The 17285-nt window shown below is 40.1% G+C and overlaps 1 long non-coding RNA gene across 1 annotated transcript; it reads right to left on the reverse strand.

Annotated features, from left to right (window-relative positions):
- Positions 1 to 798: 798 nt before the first annotated feature.
- LOC132681192 (uncharacterized) lies at positions 799 to 13085 on the reverse strand. Its single transcript, XR_009610930.3, has 3 exons — positions 8983 to 13085; positions 2484 to 2631; positions 799 to 1536 (listed from the first exon to the last, which is right to left on the reverse strand). It is a non-coding gene; the product is annotated as an uncharacterized LOC132681192 (long non-coding RNA).
- Between the last annotated feature and the right edge of the window lie 4200 nt (positions 13086 to 17285).

The following is a 17285-nucleotide window of genomic DNA, read 5'->3' on the forward strand; positions in this document are numbered from 1 at the left end:
ATCCAAGGTGTATCTACCAGAGTCCTGCTAGAATTTTGAATAGACGGCAGAACAGCATACGCGACTTCCACATACCGAAATGCCAATATATGTATTCAGCTTTGTAAATACACCTTTAAAAATACCTCGCCATATTTAGCCACTCCTAAATATGTATTTACACAAGTCTACACACTGTAAGTGTTTACCTGGGAGACAGGAAAGGTCTCTCTGGTAAATAATATGGGTTTTATAGCCTTTCATGAAGGAATTTTTTGTTTGCTCTGTAAAAAAATCAGCTCCTCTCAGTTATAATTTAATAAAATTTTTCTTTCCCTGTAAATTTACTGCATAGCACTTGAAGTAAAGCACTGCAATGTTTAGAAGGAAAAAAAAGACAACACTGGTGTTATCTTTGGGTACAGAGTGGCTTTGATTCATTTTGCTAAAAACTACAGAGGGCAGAACGCATGGATATGATTTCTGAAAACCAAACAAATAAAAATAGCCTGTCAGATATATCTTAGAGCTAAAGCTATTGAGTAATTACCTATTTTTTCAGGTTAAAAAGAAATTGGAGCTGCTGTGTGGTTAAGTGTCCAACTTCAGTTCAAGTCATAGTTCACCGTTCTGAGTTCGAGCCCCATGTCAGGCACTTTTCTGACAGCTCAGAACCTAGAGCTTGCTTCGGATCCTGGGTCTCCCTCTCTTTCTGCCCCTCCCACCCCCTCTCTCTCTCAAAAATAAATAAACATTTAAAAAATTGTGTAATTAAAAAAAAGAAAAGAAATCAGAATCTCTAGGAAGATCCAAATGATTTATATTACTTTGCTCTGAATTTTGTAGATCATTGACTTAATTTTATACTTTATATTACACAAGTGCACGTAGGTGAAGTGTTATAAACTGCTAAGCAAAACTGTGTTAAATTCAACATATGAACAAATTCTTATAGAAAAGCAGCATTGCCCAGTACAGCAGTCCAAGGACAGGAAATATTCAGTGCATACTCCTGGCTTACGAATACATGGCCTTGAGCAATTGAGTTGATCTGACTTATGCTTTTGAATTTGTAAATTAGGTTGTGATCTACCTAGATCTAATGAATGATGAATGTGCACTCATATATTATGTACTGAATACTAATAGAGTAAAATATCTTTTTTAAAAAAGACACATTTCCTTTTCCTTTTTTTAATTGAAAGATACAATGTGAAATAGAACATGATGCTTGGAATTAAAGAGACGTCCTATTATTTGATAAGTTCTCACAATCTATTCACCATCCCCTTTCCCACCTTCACTCTCCCCTTAGAATCTCAAGGCTTGAAATCACCTAACCTAAGCAAGTGGACCCTGACTTTCATGAGCCACTTTAGGGTCCCAGAAATGGACATGGCTTACTTTGGAGTTCTTTCAAGTTTTGGGGTAGGTACCTTCTGAAGGTACCACTATCCTACTCAGCTCACTTCCTTCTAGAAGATAAATGTGCAGGATTTCCAGCAGCTTGTCTCTGGAACCACTAAAGATTTTCCTGTCATCAGTGGGCTTAGAGACCTACAAGAGAAGAACAAAAAGAGAAAGGCCCCTTACATGGTTTCTAAAGACACTTAATAAATTACAGCTTTACAGTTAAAGGACTCTTCTTCTCTTTCTTTGTTCTGTGTCTTTCAAGAATTTTCCCTTTCAGAATCTTTCTGTGCATGGGTGCTTGTGCACAGAATTTATGAGTTAGATTTATGTTAAGGAGGTGGGAAATATGGGCACTTTTGGCAAGCCCAGATACAGAAACATTGCAGGGCTTTTTTCAGGATAAAAATATACCAATTTTTTAATGGGCCCAATTATTTCACCCCCACATAAAATGCCTCTTGAAATTCGTCAGTGCAAAACAGGTGCTTGTATGCCTTCCTACCTCATCTCTAAACACAGCTTTGAAGAGATAAAGTTTATACACACACACACACACACACACACACACACACACACACACACGGAGGTGTGAAAATGTTTACATCTCAAATTCAGGTGTCTTAAAGGACTTTACTTTTAAGACTTTTTCTTCCATTTATTCTTAAATTGTTGAAAGATGCATGCTATTATAAAAGATCAAAACAATCCTTTAAAATAAAAATATGATTTGTTTTACCTTTCAATGTACCAGAAATTTAAAAACAATGATATTCTTGATGAACATGAAACAGGGGCTTTTACAACTTAGGTCACTAATTCCAATCTGATCCACAGAGTACTGAATACCCTCCAGCTGTCTATTAGGAGTATCTAAACTCAATGCAACAAATAAATATCTGATTATATTTTCATACAAATTTTATACCTATTCTACTAATTGAAATGGAACATAATATAATATCCATGTATTCAATTTACCCTTTTGGAAATTATTCTGTCATCTTACATTTTCACAAAAGGAACAGAAAATTCATTGTGCGCCAATAATACCCATACATATGCTCCAAAAGATACAAAAAATATATTCCCACCTTCTGAGTATGACCAGCAGGATAGAATTCTCTCAGCTTCATCCTAGATCCTCACATACCTATGGACATGGCAGGTTAGAAGTATGACTCCTATGTACAGCAAATCCATTCTGGCCATAATGAATTATGTCCCAGGGTACTGCAAGAACTAACAGATGAACAAAATCACTGACCCTTACGTTGGAATCAGAGTCAGTCTGAAGAAGCGGTGACTTCTGTCTCTTAATATCCCTTAGACATTTGAGAAAATACAGTTTCTATTCATTTACTTCTGACAGGTCACTCCACACCTTATCCCCATTAAGACTCAAAGACAAGTTTAGAGCATCAGAGTATGTGACAAGTACCTACTATGCTAAAACCTGCCTCTCCATCTCCTTGCCTGTGTTGCTAGAAACAAATGTGCTCTTTGACTCTCTTTCCTAAGGGTTCTTTCCTGTAGCTATGGCAAGATTTCAGGATTCTTGAGTTTGGAGGCAGACTGAGACCTTCATCTTTTGGGGTGAGGGGTTAATTTGAAGGAAGCTCAGCTAGAATTAAATCACAACACTTTGTGTGGTTTCCAAATGTGAAATTCCCTATGTGATGGTCCTATTCCAGTGTGCACTGATTACATCCATCCTGGATGCTTTGTGCTTAGATCTTAATGCTACCTTATAAGACTGCACAGCACTCAGGGAACAGAATACAGGGTCAAAAAAAATACAATCATATCCTACAGAGTGCAGTTGAAAGCATTGGGACTGAGCTCAGAAAAAAATAGAGGGAATCTGGAATTCCCTTCAAATATCTTTAGGACTATTATGCCGAAAATGGATCAGGCTTATTCTGTAGCTTATTCTGGCTGAATATAAAGAACTTCTAATGCGTTGTGCTTTCCCAACAAAGAATGAACTGATTGCCTCAAGAGAACTTAGACAGCGTCCAGCACAGGCAGCCTCTTGGGAGTTAGGCTGGATGATCTTTCAGCCTCTTCCCAATGCTGAAGTTAAATGAATCTACAAAACTAACCCAGTCGGGAGAGTTCCAAGAGGACTCACACAGCAGTTTCAGGACACTGTCAGAGTCATTCCAACTAGGTATATCTTCATTTTGGACCCTTCAAAACCCAGGATTTCTTTCCAGGAGGCTGAATTCCCTTGCACTGAATGTGACTGTAAAAATAATATGGATTCTACCATCAGAGAACCCTGGTTTGGAGTCCTGGCTCTCCCATTCTAGTAGTTGTGTAAATCTGAGGAAGTCAATGAACCCAAGAATCTCAGTCATCAAACTGAGGATTATTGTTCCCATCTCACAGGGTAGTTGTGAGCATATTAAATCATCTGTTGCAGGTGCATAAGTACATGGTGCATGGCCTAAAAAGCCCACTTCTAGACTTCATGATAGAGGATGGTCCTACTGCAGTAAGTTCTGAATGCAATGAGCTCAGGTGACGTGTGTCAGGCACCTTCTTCTAAAAAGGTTCCTTTTTCCATTAAGAATACATATATTTATGTTAGTCTGGAAAGAAAAAAAAAGATCCTACTGTGGAAATTGTGCTCTAAACATATAAAATGTAATAAATGAAATAATAATCACAGTGATGAACTTTAACAAAATTTACATGAGATGAATAATGCAAAGGCAGAGGAAATTATTCTCTACTAGCAGCAGAAATCCTCTACATAGCACCCTCTTAATTTCGAGGTTCTTCTAGTAATGCAGAGTCTATCTGATTATTATTGCTCCCTTATCTTTTTAAAATCAAAGCACCTAAGGATGAAAGAATTGGTCACAAGGATGATGAGAACTGCCTGAGTTCCTTCCTGAAGAGATAGTTTTCACTCTCACCAGATGACTCTTCAATTCCCCAAATAAAAGTTGTAATTTTCAACCAGGGGGTGATTATTTTCATATATAAATAGTTAGTTTGATCCAATTAAACTTCTGAGTTTATTAACTAGTTAGTCTGTATTACATAATCCGTAGCTATAATTATTATACACCATTATCTCTGTATTTAATCAACTTCCAGGTATTAAGCCTATATTTCACATGGCTACTCCTTTGAAAGTGGAATCAAAGATCTTTGATCTGGTCAGTCTTCACAACACGCATGGTGTAATTTTTTTTAATTTTTTTTAAACATTTATTCATTTTTGAGAGAAAGAGACAGCGCGTGAGTGGGGGAGGGGTAGAGAAAGAGAGAGAGAGGGAGACACAGAATCTGAAGCAGGCTCCAGACTCTGAGCTGCCAGCACAGAGCCCAATGCCGGACTCGAACTCACCGACCATGAGATCATGACCTGAGCTGAAGTCAGATGCTTAACCAACTGAGCCACCCAGGAGCCCCACATGGTGTATTTTTGACGTGAATCTATACTTTTACCATCCCCTGAAGGACACTAATAGCCGCTTCTGGGTTCTTTTCAGTTCAAATAGGAACTTATATACAATTCACACTGAATTAGTAGTGTTGGTTATAGTTCTTGCTAAAAAGATTCTGTGTGCCCAGGAAGGGACAATTAGATTTGATGGAAACATTTACTCCTAACTTAGATGGGTAACTTTATATACACAGCTAAGTTAGGCAACCTTTTCGATGGCTGAATTCCCTCAGGCAGTCTGGTCACAATATATGACTTAATGTGGCATCCAAAGATGCCTGACTTTCAACTTGGGAGAGGATGGCAGTAGGGAGCTCATGTTCCAGGAACACAATTCTCTAGCCCCAGTACAAATGCTCTTGTTCACCGGAGAGGACGCAAAATATCTGAAAGCCAAGGCTTCGGGACAGTCCTGGCTTCCTGCCCTACTTTCATGTGGCAGTAATTTCCCTACACAAGAGGCAGAGGGCCTGTCCTTGACACACAGTGTCTGCCTTGCCTCCCACACACAAACCCACAAGAAAGTCTGACCCAGCAAGTATTAAGAGAAAAGCCCTGACCTGACCACACAGCAATTCTGGGACATGAGCAGTAGCCACTGCCATGCCCCTGGCAAGGGTTTCACTGCATCCAACTGAAAGTGGGCATAATAAAATTCCTTTGTCAGGAGTCCCGAAGGAGTGCTGGCAATTGCCTGCATATTGTCCCCTTGGTAGGAAAGACTACGAACAGCATGAAATCTATGCTTTGGCAGCAAGAGAACTTGGTGCTAGCATTTTTCTAAACTGAAACAAGACGAATGAGTTGGCCTGACACTTCCAAGTTATCTGATATGTTAAAATCACCTCTAAAAATAAAAACAAAAGACTTGAAGAAAATTATAAATCTTACGAAAGGAAAAAGATGGTTAGAAAAACTTTACATTTGTAAAGGATGGTGTTAAAGCATGTTGGGAAGGTTTGAACAGAGGAAACAAAGAATTGTGGACACCTAAGTTGTCTTAGTCTGTTCAGAATTCAAGAACTGAGGGGATGGGAGGAACAAACTCCCATGATAATTCAGAGAGTACTTACTTGCAATTGGTCAAAAGTCTCTTATTCAGTAAGTTATTGCAAAGTTCAGTAAATACCAGGCACTGAACTTAGGCACTAAACAAACACAAATATAAACAGATGTTGCCCTCACAAAAATCTATTCACAGAAACAAGGCATATGCCCTCTGGATAGCAAAGGATACATAGCAAAAACTAGAGAAATTTGACTGAAAATATTTAAAATGATACATATTCTAGGGAAACATTCATTTATCTTTAAAAAAAATTTTTTTAATGTTTTATTTTTGAGAGAGAGACAGAATGAGAGCAGGGGAGAGCAGAGAGAGAGGGAGACACAGACTCTGAAGCAAGCTCCGGGCTCCAAGCTGTCAGCACAGAGCCTGATGCGGGGCTTGAACCCACAAACTGTGAGATCATGACCTATGCCGAAGTCAGACGCACAACCGACTGAGCCACCCAGATTCCCCTATCTTTTTTTTTTTAATGTTTCTTTATTTTTGAGAGAGAAAGAGACAAAGTGTGAGCAGGGCAGGGGAAGAGAGAGAGGGAGACACAGAATCTGAAGCAGGCTCCAGGCTCCAAGCTGTCAGCACAGAGCCCGACACAAGGCTCAAACCCACCAACCAGGAGGTCCTGACCTAAGCCGAAGTTAGATGCTTAACTGAGGGCACCCAGGCGTCCTCATTTATCTTTTTTTTTTCCCCCAAAAATGTCTCCGTGTGATACCAGGCCTTCATTTTTTTCCCCTCTCCACCTTGTTAGATTGCATTATTGATCAGAGACACTGTTTCAGTTTCCTACAAGGTCTCGATCATTGTTACTTCTCTTTTTTCCTAACTGGCTTCTGACTTATTGACCCAAAGAAGACAGGCATAGCCCTAGAAGAGGTTCAAGTTCTAAGCAACACAAACACAATGCTTCTTCCCAAAGGAATGTTTTGGGATTTCTTTCATGGAAATATTGTGTTACCCAAAGAACCCAAATGAGTATAGAGGACGGTTTTGCTCATGGTCACCACTAATCTCAGGGAGCACAGATCTTGGGAATACAAAGAAGAATACAGGCAAAGCTTCCAATCTCTAAGTTCCTGGTACAATGTGATAGAGCCACTTCATTATTTGCCATCTAATTCAATCTCAACCTGAATTTGATTTGAAAAACACAATGTTTATTAGATCAAAAACCTGGAGATGCTTTACAAAATACAAGACAAGGATATATGAAGTATGTATGAGCCAGGCATAGTGACACTTTAAAAGAGAGTACAAAAATGTGTAAATCTTTTCCCTAATATGCCCAAGATTTTAAAAGTAAAATGAAGAACCTGTCAATGGGTCTGAACCTGAACCACTCAAACCAGGCTCAATGTTTATAGATGATGAAGAGCCAAACCAATAATAATATTGTGGCATTGATTCTTTATGGTCTCAGTCACACCCACCTCATCACTTAATATATTTTTTCTCCTAACATGTGTTCAATCCTTTTTGACGGCTTGGCTCACAGCTCAGATAATGAAGCCAAACCATATCCCTTTGGTTGGTCTCAAGCTTGGCTGGACTTTCAATGACTTCCACATATTAAGAGCCACTCTCACAAAAAGCTTAATATAATCATAAAGCCACCTACCTAACAAGTAATAAGAATCAGCATTTCTTGATTAGTTGTATAACCTAGTCACCATGGTTAGGGCTTTACACACAATGTGTCATGTAATCCTCAACAAGAACCTGCTGAAGTAGGTAGCATTTGCTCCATGCTAAAGATAAAGGATTTGGGGCAGGGAGGTTAGGACTCTTCCAAAGTTACATAGTTAGCAAATGGTGGAAACTTGACTCTGTCAGTTCCATTAAAACTGCTACAGATCCACAGGGTGTTGTTGTTTAGCTATACTTTGAGGCAGATTTCATGACTCACTTTTGGAAACGTGGAAAGCTTCACATTGCCGCATCATATGAAGACTGGCCAGCATTTCTGAGACATCTGACTATGAAATAATTCACTCACCTTCAGATGGTACAGAGGTCTCATGTTCACAAACATGCAGCCAACGACAAACTCCCCACCCTCTGCCACCACCTGCCACCACCAACAGCAAAATTGCTGCACACCCACACTATTGATTATTTCTTCTGACTTGCAGGTTTTTGTTTCTTTTTTTGTTTGTTTGTTTGTTTATTTTTGAGACAGAGAGAAACAGAGCATGAATGGGGGATGGGCAGAGAGAGAGGGAGACACAGAATCGGAAGCAGGCTCCAGGCTCCGAGCCATCAGCCCAGAGCCCGACGCGGGGCTCAAACTCACGGACCGCGAGATCGTGACCTGAGCTGAAGTCGGTTAACCGACTGAGCCACCCAGGCGCCCCTTGTTTCTTTTTTAATGTAGTCGACGCAGTACGGTGTCCCCTCTTGGCAGATATTGGGGGCAGGGTTACACAAATTGTGAGTTACCTCATGCCAAACCAGAAATAGCCCTGGTCCTCCCATCCCTGAACTTCAAAGCCAGCTCATTCTCTGCTGCCGTGGTGACTCTGCAGTGGTCACGGGCATGTCGCCTGGGTGGTCCCCCATATGCAAGCATTCCTTGAGCCAGGGAGCAACCACATCCCTCGTTCTGGGGAGAGGAAGGCAAGTGAGGAAAAGATAGAGCTGATAAATATACCCTGGCTTCCCCAAACTCTCCCTTGGAGAAAGTCAACTATATATGAGCCCAATGTGCTTGCACAAGGCAAAGTGTTTCAACAGTACACCACCGTCTCACACTGCCTAGTCCTTTGTGACTCCAAGTTCTAATTCTAGCTCTGTCACTTCCAAGCCCCAATTCTCAGCTCTTTCCGCCCATCAGTATTTTTCATTCTTTGTTTCTCTGGGTGTTGTACACTGGGCTTATTTGTTTGTTCATTTCCTGAATATACGAAAAATATAAAGTACTTCTTCCACATTTCTTCAGCATCTGACTCTGTTAGACAAAAGTACTAATTGATAGTAAGCAAGTACTCAAGAGTATTCAATTGGAAATCAGCTTTTGCATCTTGGAGACAGCAGACAAGAGGTTCCATGGAGGGCCTAGACTCACCTCAGGCATATCTCTTCTCAGGAGAGAGAACAGAAAGTTGTTACACTCAGGATAACACTTAAGGAGAAGCAGGAACTTAGCAGCAACACTATCCCAGCCAAGCATTTGGAGAATCCTCTTTCTCCAGTCTGCTGCAGGGTTTTAACATGAGGGAAATTATCCAGAAAGGCCTGGTTGAGACAGAGAATCACCAGCCTAAGCAGCTCTGGAGGAGGTTTCTTTTCTTTACGAAACTCATAAAGGAACCAACCAGTCCTGGTGTTGAAAAGAATACCAAGGTTCCCTGAACTTAAAAAAAAAAAAAAATGGTGTCTGGATGTTCTACAATCATGGGCTGCAGGGTTGGGAGGAAGAATTGGCTTTCCTTTGAAATGAGAAAATCCATTTAGCACCTTTGTTCGACAGGCACAAGGAGCAGATCCCATGGTCACAGTTGTTTTATCTAATTTTTTTCGTCCCGGTTTCCTTTGTTGTGAGTTCCAAGCTGCTTTGCACTCTTCCATCCTTTACAACTATTGAGTCTCTTCTACAGATCTGTAAAAATAAACAGGCCATTTCCAGATTACCAGCCAGCGACACCACATCCTGTGTGAGATCTGATGATAAATAAGAGTGAGGCAGGTAGTCCCCCAGACACATCTGGGAAGCATCCTCTTCTCTGAACAGAAGCACACAGCATTCAATTCTAGCCAAAGCTTGTTTGGCCTTGTGGTCTGCTGAGTTGAAATGGTTATGCCATTTTTTTTTCCTGAATCTAAAGATGATGTTTTCATCTGACATTTTTCCTTTTTTTAAATTTTGGTATATAAAAAGTAACTCCCCCAGGGGAAACTCTATTGGCTTTAGCCATGAGTCCCAGGTGTATCCTAATTAGCTCTAAAACTTATTAAAAAAAAAAAAAACTTCAAGTTGAAGACAGCTAAAGAACTAGCAGCCACAGTTTGGGCTAATTAACTCTTCTGGTAACATCTACTGACTGGAAACTGTGGTCTCAAAGATTCTGTGATGCGGTAGCTACCCAGGATCTTATCTGCACTTTTAACTTCTTTTAAATTAATCAGCTTTATAATGATTAGCAACCTGAAATTATTTTTAGCTCTAGTTCTTATTTATTCTTTTCCCCTATTCCATTGATGTATTCTTCACTTTCTCCTAGCTAAACCCTCCAATCTCTACTAATATATAGGAATTTCATGAACCTAGCATCGCTCTCTCTTCTCCCAAACAGGCACAAACATACACTGAGGGGTAAGTGTAAGGAATAGTCTTTCTTTTGCATCCTTCACTTAGCATTTTCAGAATCGAGAGCAGACTAAGTATGGGCAAAGACAGAAGTATTGCCAGACTCCACTGTTGCAGAGAATTCTCATATTACTCCATGGAATCTTAAGCTGCCCTCCCCATCTTCCCTAACTCCTCAAGGGAATGTTGTTTCCACTCAGAGCAGTCTCTTGGTAGCTGATCTACAGTAAAAGAAAAACCACACCTGTGGTTATATGATGGCCCGGGAGGGACTAGCTATAGATCCTTTAATCCTGTCCATCCTTCTGGGCTAGCCTGTGACAGTCAGCAACTGGGCATGGAAAGACTGCAATAAAAACACACTCAATCCCACTGACCTGTCTCCCACCACCTTGTAAGGAAAGGTGTCCTTTCAAGTCAGCCTATGTTTTATCCAGCATATAATTTACATGGCCTCAGAAGGCTATTCAGAAGACTTAGACAAGAAATAAGAGGTTTCTAATCTTCTACTGAGGAAAAGGAATATTAGCCCAGAAATCAAAAGAGCTGGCCTCTAATCCCTTCTCTGACATTAACTAGTTTTGTGACTCTGGAGAAAAGTTTCTTCACGTGAACAGTAAGCCTCACTTACATTCAGAGGATTCTGAAGGCCCCTTCCACCTATAAAGCTTCTGTGAAAGAATGTACTCTTCCATTTGCTCCTTTGAAAACCAACTGCTATAATTGCTAACTTCTTTCCACATATAACATGGAGAAATCAGCCTCAAGGAAATCCAGAATTACATTTCATAGAACTTTAAGGGAATTTTCTTTTCTTTTTTAATGTTTATTGATTTGAGAGACAGAGAGAGAGAGAGCATGTGAGTGTCATCAGGGGAGAGGCAGAGAGAGAGAGAGGGAGAGAGAGAATCCCAAGCTAAGAATCTCTTCACTGAAAGCACAGAGCCCGACATGGTGCTCGAACCCATGAACTGTGAGATCATGACCAGAGCTGAAGTCAAGAGTCAGATGCTTAACAGGCTGAGCCACCCAGGTGCCCCTGGAATTTTCAAAGACAAATGTTCACCACTGTTTTCTGAAATCAGAGAACTCTTACAGGCCAATGCTGGTTATAAGACCTACATGAAGTAAAATATCATTTTTCTGATATACTGATCACTAGTCAGAAGGTTAAATTCAGATTTCCCAATGAAGCAATAAAGCAACTCTAAACGTTGAACTAAAATAAATAAATGTGACTATAAAAATAGAAATACCAAATGACCATTCTACTCCTTATTTTGTGCTAGACATTGTGCTAGAAACTTCTGCCTGTGTTACCTCAGCTTAGCATTATAAACATGCTCAGTTCTATCATCCTTTTCTGCAATTATCCCCCTAGGCCAGCCTGCCATATGTCCACCTTATGCCCACAAATATTGTATAAGGCAAAACCTTTACACACAACCAGTTCAAACCCATCCTAGGATTTCCATAGCTTTCATCTCAACGCAGTACTTCCTGGAAGGAGGAAAAGAGTTCCATATTTGTCAAAAAGGAAGAAGTCTCAGTGTTTGCCTTTTCCTGGTACACTTCCTTCAAGTCTCTGGGAGTGTTTTATCTACACAAGGAGGGTCACTCTAATGTCTGGATCAATATCTGTAAAAGCTTTTAAGCTGTAATAACCATGATCTTCAGCACTCAACATATCCTGACAAGACCCTCTCCATGTCAAGTGAAGTGGGTAAATTCTTAGCTAGGGATTTTTAGACCCACTCCTTGGCTACCAGTACTTTTAGTAGAAAAGTCCATAATCATTAAGCCAAAATGTTAAGGGGACAGGCATTCCCAATGATACAGTTTTAATTTCCTTTAAATCCAACCAGCACAAACTTCATCACTACATAGTTGCTAACTAATGAGTTGAATTTTGGCAGCCCATTAATCTTAATTTTGTAAACATTGATTTTTTTCCCCCTAGGTTTTGAATGGAGCTAAAATTAGCATGAGTTTTTGTTTTGTTTTGTTTGGGGGGTCTTTTTTTAGTATAACCTCCATTTCAACTTCCTGCTACTGGATATTTTATTACAACAAACAGCTCTATCCTTGACCAGGGTCTAAAAAGAAGTCAGAAGAGTTCTGGGAATAATGGTCCCACCTCTCATCTTGTTTCACACACTTCCCCTGTCCCTTCTGGGACATGGAGCCGCCATTGACTTCTAAGGAAATTCACTTGAGGCTCAATTAAAACTATGGGGCACAGAGAAAAAGCAGCATGTCCTCACCTTTTCCTCTCCAGTAAGATCTGTTTCCAGGACCAATCCTATATAGGAGGACTTTTGAGGGCTTTGTGGTATAAGACAAAACTGGGAAGTTCATGCCAGCACTCGTTCATTTGACAACTGCTGGTTCAACTCAAGTTTCTCTCATAAATGTAAATGCCTAAAGATTCAAACTGGAAGGATCTTTCCCACCAAAGGGAGTGTTCATGGATACCAATCTTTCCCCAGTTTTCTCCGGCTTCGTAGCCATTGCCATTTAGCAAACAGTTTAGGGAATAGCAGTTTTATTAGTGTTGGAGACATGCGATATGAACTACATTCTTTTCAGTTAAGCTATCTGAAAGAAGGTCATTTCACATCACCCATTTTCTCATTATGCTCTCTCTTCAGCGTGTTCTCACCTACAACAGGCTATCCATCTTTCCTTCTTCCTTTTTCCCCTTTGATAGCCTATTCTAGAAGGCTTTGAGTCCTTTCCCCTTATTTTCCTCAGAACTACCATAATGCAGCCTCCAAGACCCTCTCTCTTCCTTCCTCTTTTATATGCCATCAGTCAGTTGCCATTACTTCATATTTCTACTGATAAAATACCAATCCAATCTCTGAGAATTATCTGATAACTTATGACAAACCAAACAATCACATTTCTTCCTTTGAAGCATCCTGACATTTATCACTTGCCTTCAAGATTTCATGTTACTCACTGAAATTCTAAAAGCCGTCACCAAATCAGTCTTGGGGAAGGGGAGAGCCTCTCCAGGCAGAAGGCTCTACTTGTGGTAATGAAGAATGAAGTCCCCATGCTCAGACAGCAGACAGCCATGTATAAATCTTAATTCTGCTACATATAAGCCCTGTGTCTTTGGTCATGTTACATAAGCTCAGAAACAGTGGCCCAGATGGGGCGCCTGGCTGGCTAGTCAGTTAAGCATCTGACTTCGGCTCAGGTCATGATCTCAAGACTCATGAGTTTGAGCCCTGCATCAGGCTCTGTGATGACGGCTCGGAGCCTGGAACCTGTTTTGGATTCTGTGTCTCCCACTGTCTCTGCCCCTCCCTGACTCACACTCTTTCTCTCTCTCCTTCAAAAATAAATAAATATTTTTTAAAAATTAAAAAAAAAAAAACAGTGGCCCAGAGTCTGAACAGAATAGAGCACATTTAACAGTCAAGTTCTGAATTTTGCTGAAGCAGAGTAGAAATATTTCAAATCTACATCCACTGGAAGACAGAGTGGGATCAGCTTATATTAACTTCACTGGGTATGGGCTTTCACTCTGGATTTCTTGTTGTAGTCCAAGTGTGACAAAGAAGTTTCGTCAAAATCATCTCCTAGCAATTGACAGTGGTTCATTAGAACTCTGTGTTGAGGATTCTGAGGCCACTGGCTCTTAGGGAAACAAAGCATGATTGATTATTAATGCCTGACATGAGGAAGGAGAAAAAGGTGACTTATGCGTTTACGTCTGCCATCCAGGCAATGTAAACAATGGAGGTCAAGGAGGGCAATTTCAGCCAAAGAGTGACATGATAAAAGAGATGTTTTAGAAGATCAACTTGGCAACAGATCATAGGATGGGCTGCCGAGAGGGAGGTCAGGAAAACCAATTTGGAGGATTTTGCCAAACCCCCGACAGCAACCACCGCAAACAGAAAAGAAAGGAATACATTTAAGAGAATGTAAGAACAAATCAATATACTTAGCATGACTTCTAAAGAGCCTTTAAGCTGACGGTATTTTTTAATAGATTTTATTTTTTTAGAGCAGTTTTGGGTTTACAGCAATATGCAACAAAGGGTACTGAGGTTTCCTATGTAATCCCTGCCTCCCCCATTATCAATATCCTCCACCAGTGTGGCACATTTGATACAACTGATGAACCCACACTGCCACATCATAATCACCCAAAGTCCATAGCTTACGTTAGGATTCACTCTTGAAGCTCTACATTCTATGGGTTTGGACAAATGTATAATGACATGTATCCACCATTATAGTCACATACAAGGTAGTTTCAATGCCCTAAAATTCTTCTGTGCTCTCCCTATTGCCTCCCCACTAGCCCCTGACAACCACTGATCTTTTTACTGTCTCAACAGTTATACTTTTTTCCAGAATGTCACAGAGTTTGAGTCATATAGTATATAGCTTTTTCAGAATGGCTTCTTTCACTTAGTAATATGCATTTAATGTCCCTCCATTGGAATAAGCTTGGTAGCTCATTTCTTTTCAGGCTAAATAATATCCCATTGTCTGGATGTACCACAGTTTATTTACCTACTCAAGAACACTTCAGTTGTTTCCAGGTTTTGGCAATTATGAATAAAGCTGCTATTATCATTAATGTGCAGTTTTTGTTTGTTTCTTTTGAGAGAGACAGAGCATAAGAGGTAGGGGGAGAGTGAGAGGGAGAGACAGAATCTTAAGCAAGTTCCATGCTCAGCACAGAGCCCAATGCAGGGCTTGATCCCACAACCCTGAGATCATGACTTGAACTGAAGAGTCAGATGCTTAACCAATTGAGCCACACAGGCACCCCAACGTGCAGGGTTTTGTATCAATGCAAGTATTTAGCTCTTTGGGGTATATCACCAAGCAGCACAATTGCTAGATCATATAGTAAGAGTATGTTTAGTTTTGTAAGAAAGTGGGAACTTGTCTTCCAAAGTGACTATACCAACTTGCTTTCCCACCAACAACAAATGAGAGTTCCTACTTCTCCACATCCTCACCAGCATTTGGTGTTGTCAGTGTTCTGGATTTTGACCGTTCTAGTATGTTATCGCATTCTTGTTTTCATTTGCATTTCCCTTTTGGCATATGATGTGGAGTAGTTAAGGCATTTTGATTCTTGTGAAGGGTACCACATTGGCTAGTTCTTACATTAGCAAAGATTCACTTATTTCATTCATCCATTGCCCAGCACTGTAACCTAGCAGATAGCAAGATAAGAGGGCATTTGAAATACAATACAGGTAAGTTTTGACAAATGACAGATAAGTAAAAACTTGGATGAGGTACATTCCTAACATTGGTAAGTATTTTAGTAAACACAGTAAAGCTTTACCCTGGTAAAGCAGAGACCCCCAGAGACCCCCAATGACCTTGGGCAGAGGTGTGAGAAGACACTGAAAATGAATCTTGCCTTCTTCATAATTTTGACCAGCAGCTCTGGCCCTTTCTTAGTTCACTCACTTTTGTCTCTCCTTCTTGTGATAGGTGACCATGTGTATAAGGTACATCATGGCAGTTATACCAGATGTAAAGACACAAGGCTGGTGCCAGGTCTTATTTTAAGGACAAGTTTTTTAAAAGGCCCCCTGGATGGGGCGCCTGGATGGCGCAGTCGGTTGAGCGTCCGACTTCAGCCAGGTCACGATCTCGCGGTCCGTGAGTTCGAGCCCCGCATCAGGCTCTGGGCTGATGGCTCGGAGCCTGGAGCCTGTTTCTGATTCTGTGTCTCCCTCTCTCTCTGCCCCTCCCCCGTTCATGGTCTGTCTCTCTCTGTCCCAAAAATAAATAAAAAACGTTGATAAAAGGCCCCCTGGAGGATAGGGCTGAGGAAAAAGGAAGACACTAATTATAATCACTCACACTGCAAATGTATTTGTTAATTTATTGAGGGTCCACTATATATGAAACTCTGAACTAAAAACCATTTCAGACAAGATTGGGCACATTCAGGGTGCTATGGCCATAGAGACATTTTTTATTTGCCATTTGATTTCAAATTTGGCCCATTGCTTGTGCAGTAGTGTGTTGTTTAATATTTACTTTAAATATTTAATATTTACATTGCAGATTTTCCAAATTTGTTTTATTGTCGACCTTTAGCTTTACACCATTGTGGTTGGAAAATATACTTGGCATGATATTAGTCTTCTTAAATTTGTAGTATTTGTTCTGTGTCCTTTTATGTTATCTAACCAGGGGATTCTTCTGTGTGTACTTAAAGAAAAGTATATTCTATTTTTCTTGGATGGAATGCTTTATATATATCTTTTAGAACCAGGTATTTTGAAGTATGCTTCAAGTAAAAAATGTTCTGTTGAAAAACAAAATAACTTTAACTGAGGGCATTGTTTAAAATAAAGCATCAGAGGGGAGGTGGGTGGAGGAATGGGTGAAATAAGTGAGGGTATTAAAATGAGCACACTTATGATCAGTACTGAGTAATGATGTATATAATTGTTGGATAACTATATTATACACATTAAACTAATATAACACTGTATGTTGACTATACTGGAATTAAAATTAAAAACTGAATAAAAAAATGAAATTAAAAAATAAAAATAAAAACTATTTCAGGGTGCCTGTGTGGCTCAGTCAGTTGAATGCTCGACTCTTGATTTCAGCTCGGGCCATAATGCCAGGGTCATGGGATTGAGGCCTGCATCAGGCTCTGTGCTGAGTGTGGAGTCTGTTTAAGATTCCCTCTCCCTCCCTCTGCCCCTCTCCTCCGTTCACTCACACTCTCTCTGTCCAAAAACAAATTTAAAAAATAAAATAAAGTAAAAACCATTTTAAACTTGTAAGAATGATGTATATCCTCCAAAAACATAACTTTACCTAGAAGAAAAAAAATGTGTTTATTAAAATTGAGGAATGCAGGAAGAGATGGCACAGGCCGTAGATGGTGAATGTCCCCACCTTGCAGGTATGCTACAAATTTGGTGACTGATTTGGGGAACAGGAATAACCATTCATGTAAGTGCTGAATCACAGAGATTTCCCCAAGTTAGACAAATGCTAGGCAAATGGGAATAACCAATGAGGATGGGCTATTTGGAGACTGG

This window comes from Panthera onca, chromosome A1, assembly GCF_046562875.1.
Source record: "Panthera onca isolate mPanOnc1 chromosome A1, mPanOnc1 haplotype 2, whole genome shotgun sequence".
Taxonomy (NCBI): domain Eukaryota; kingdom Metazoa; phylum Chordata; class Mammalia; order Carnivora; family Felidae; genus Panthera; species Panthera onca.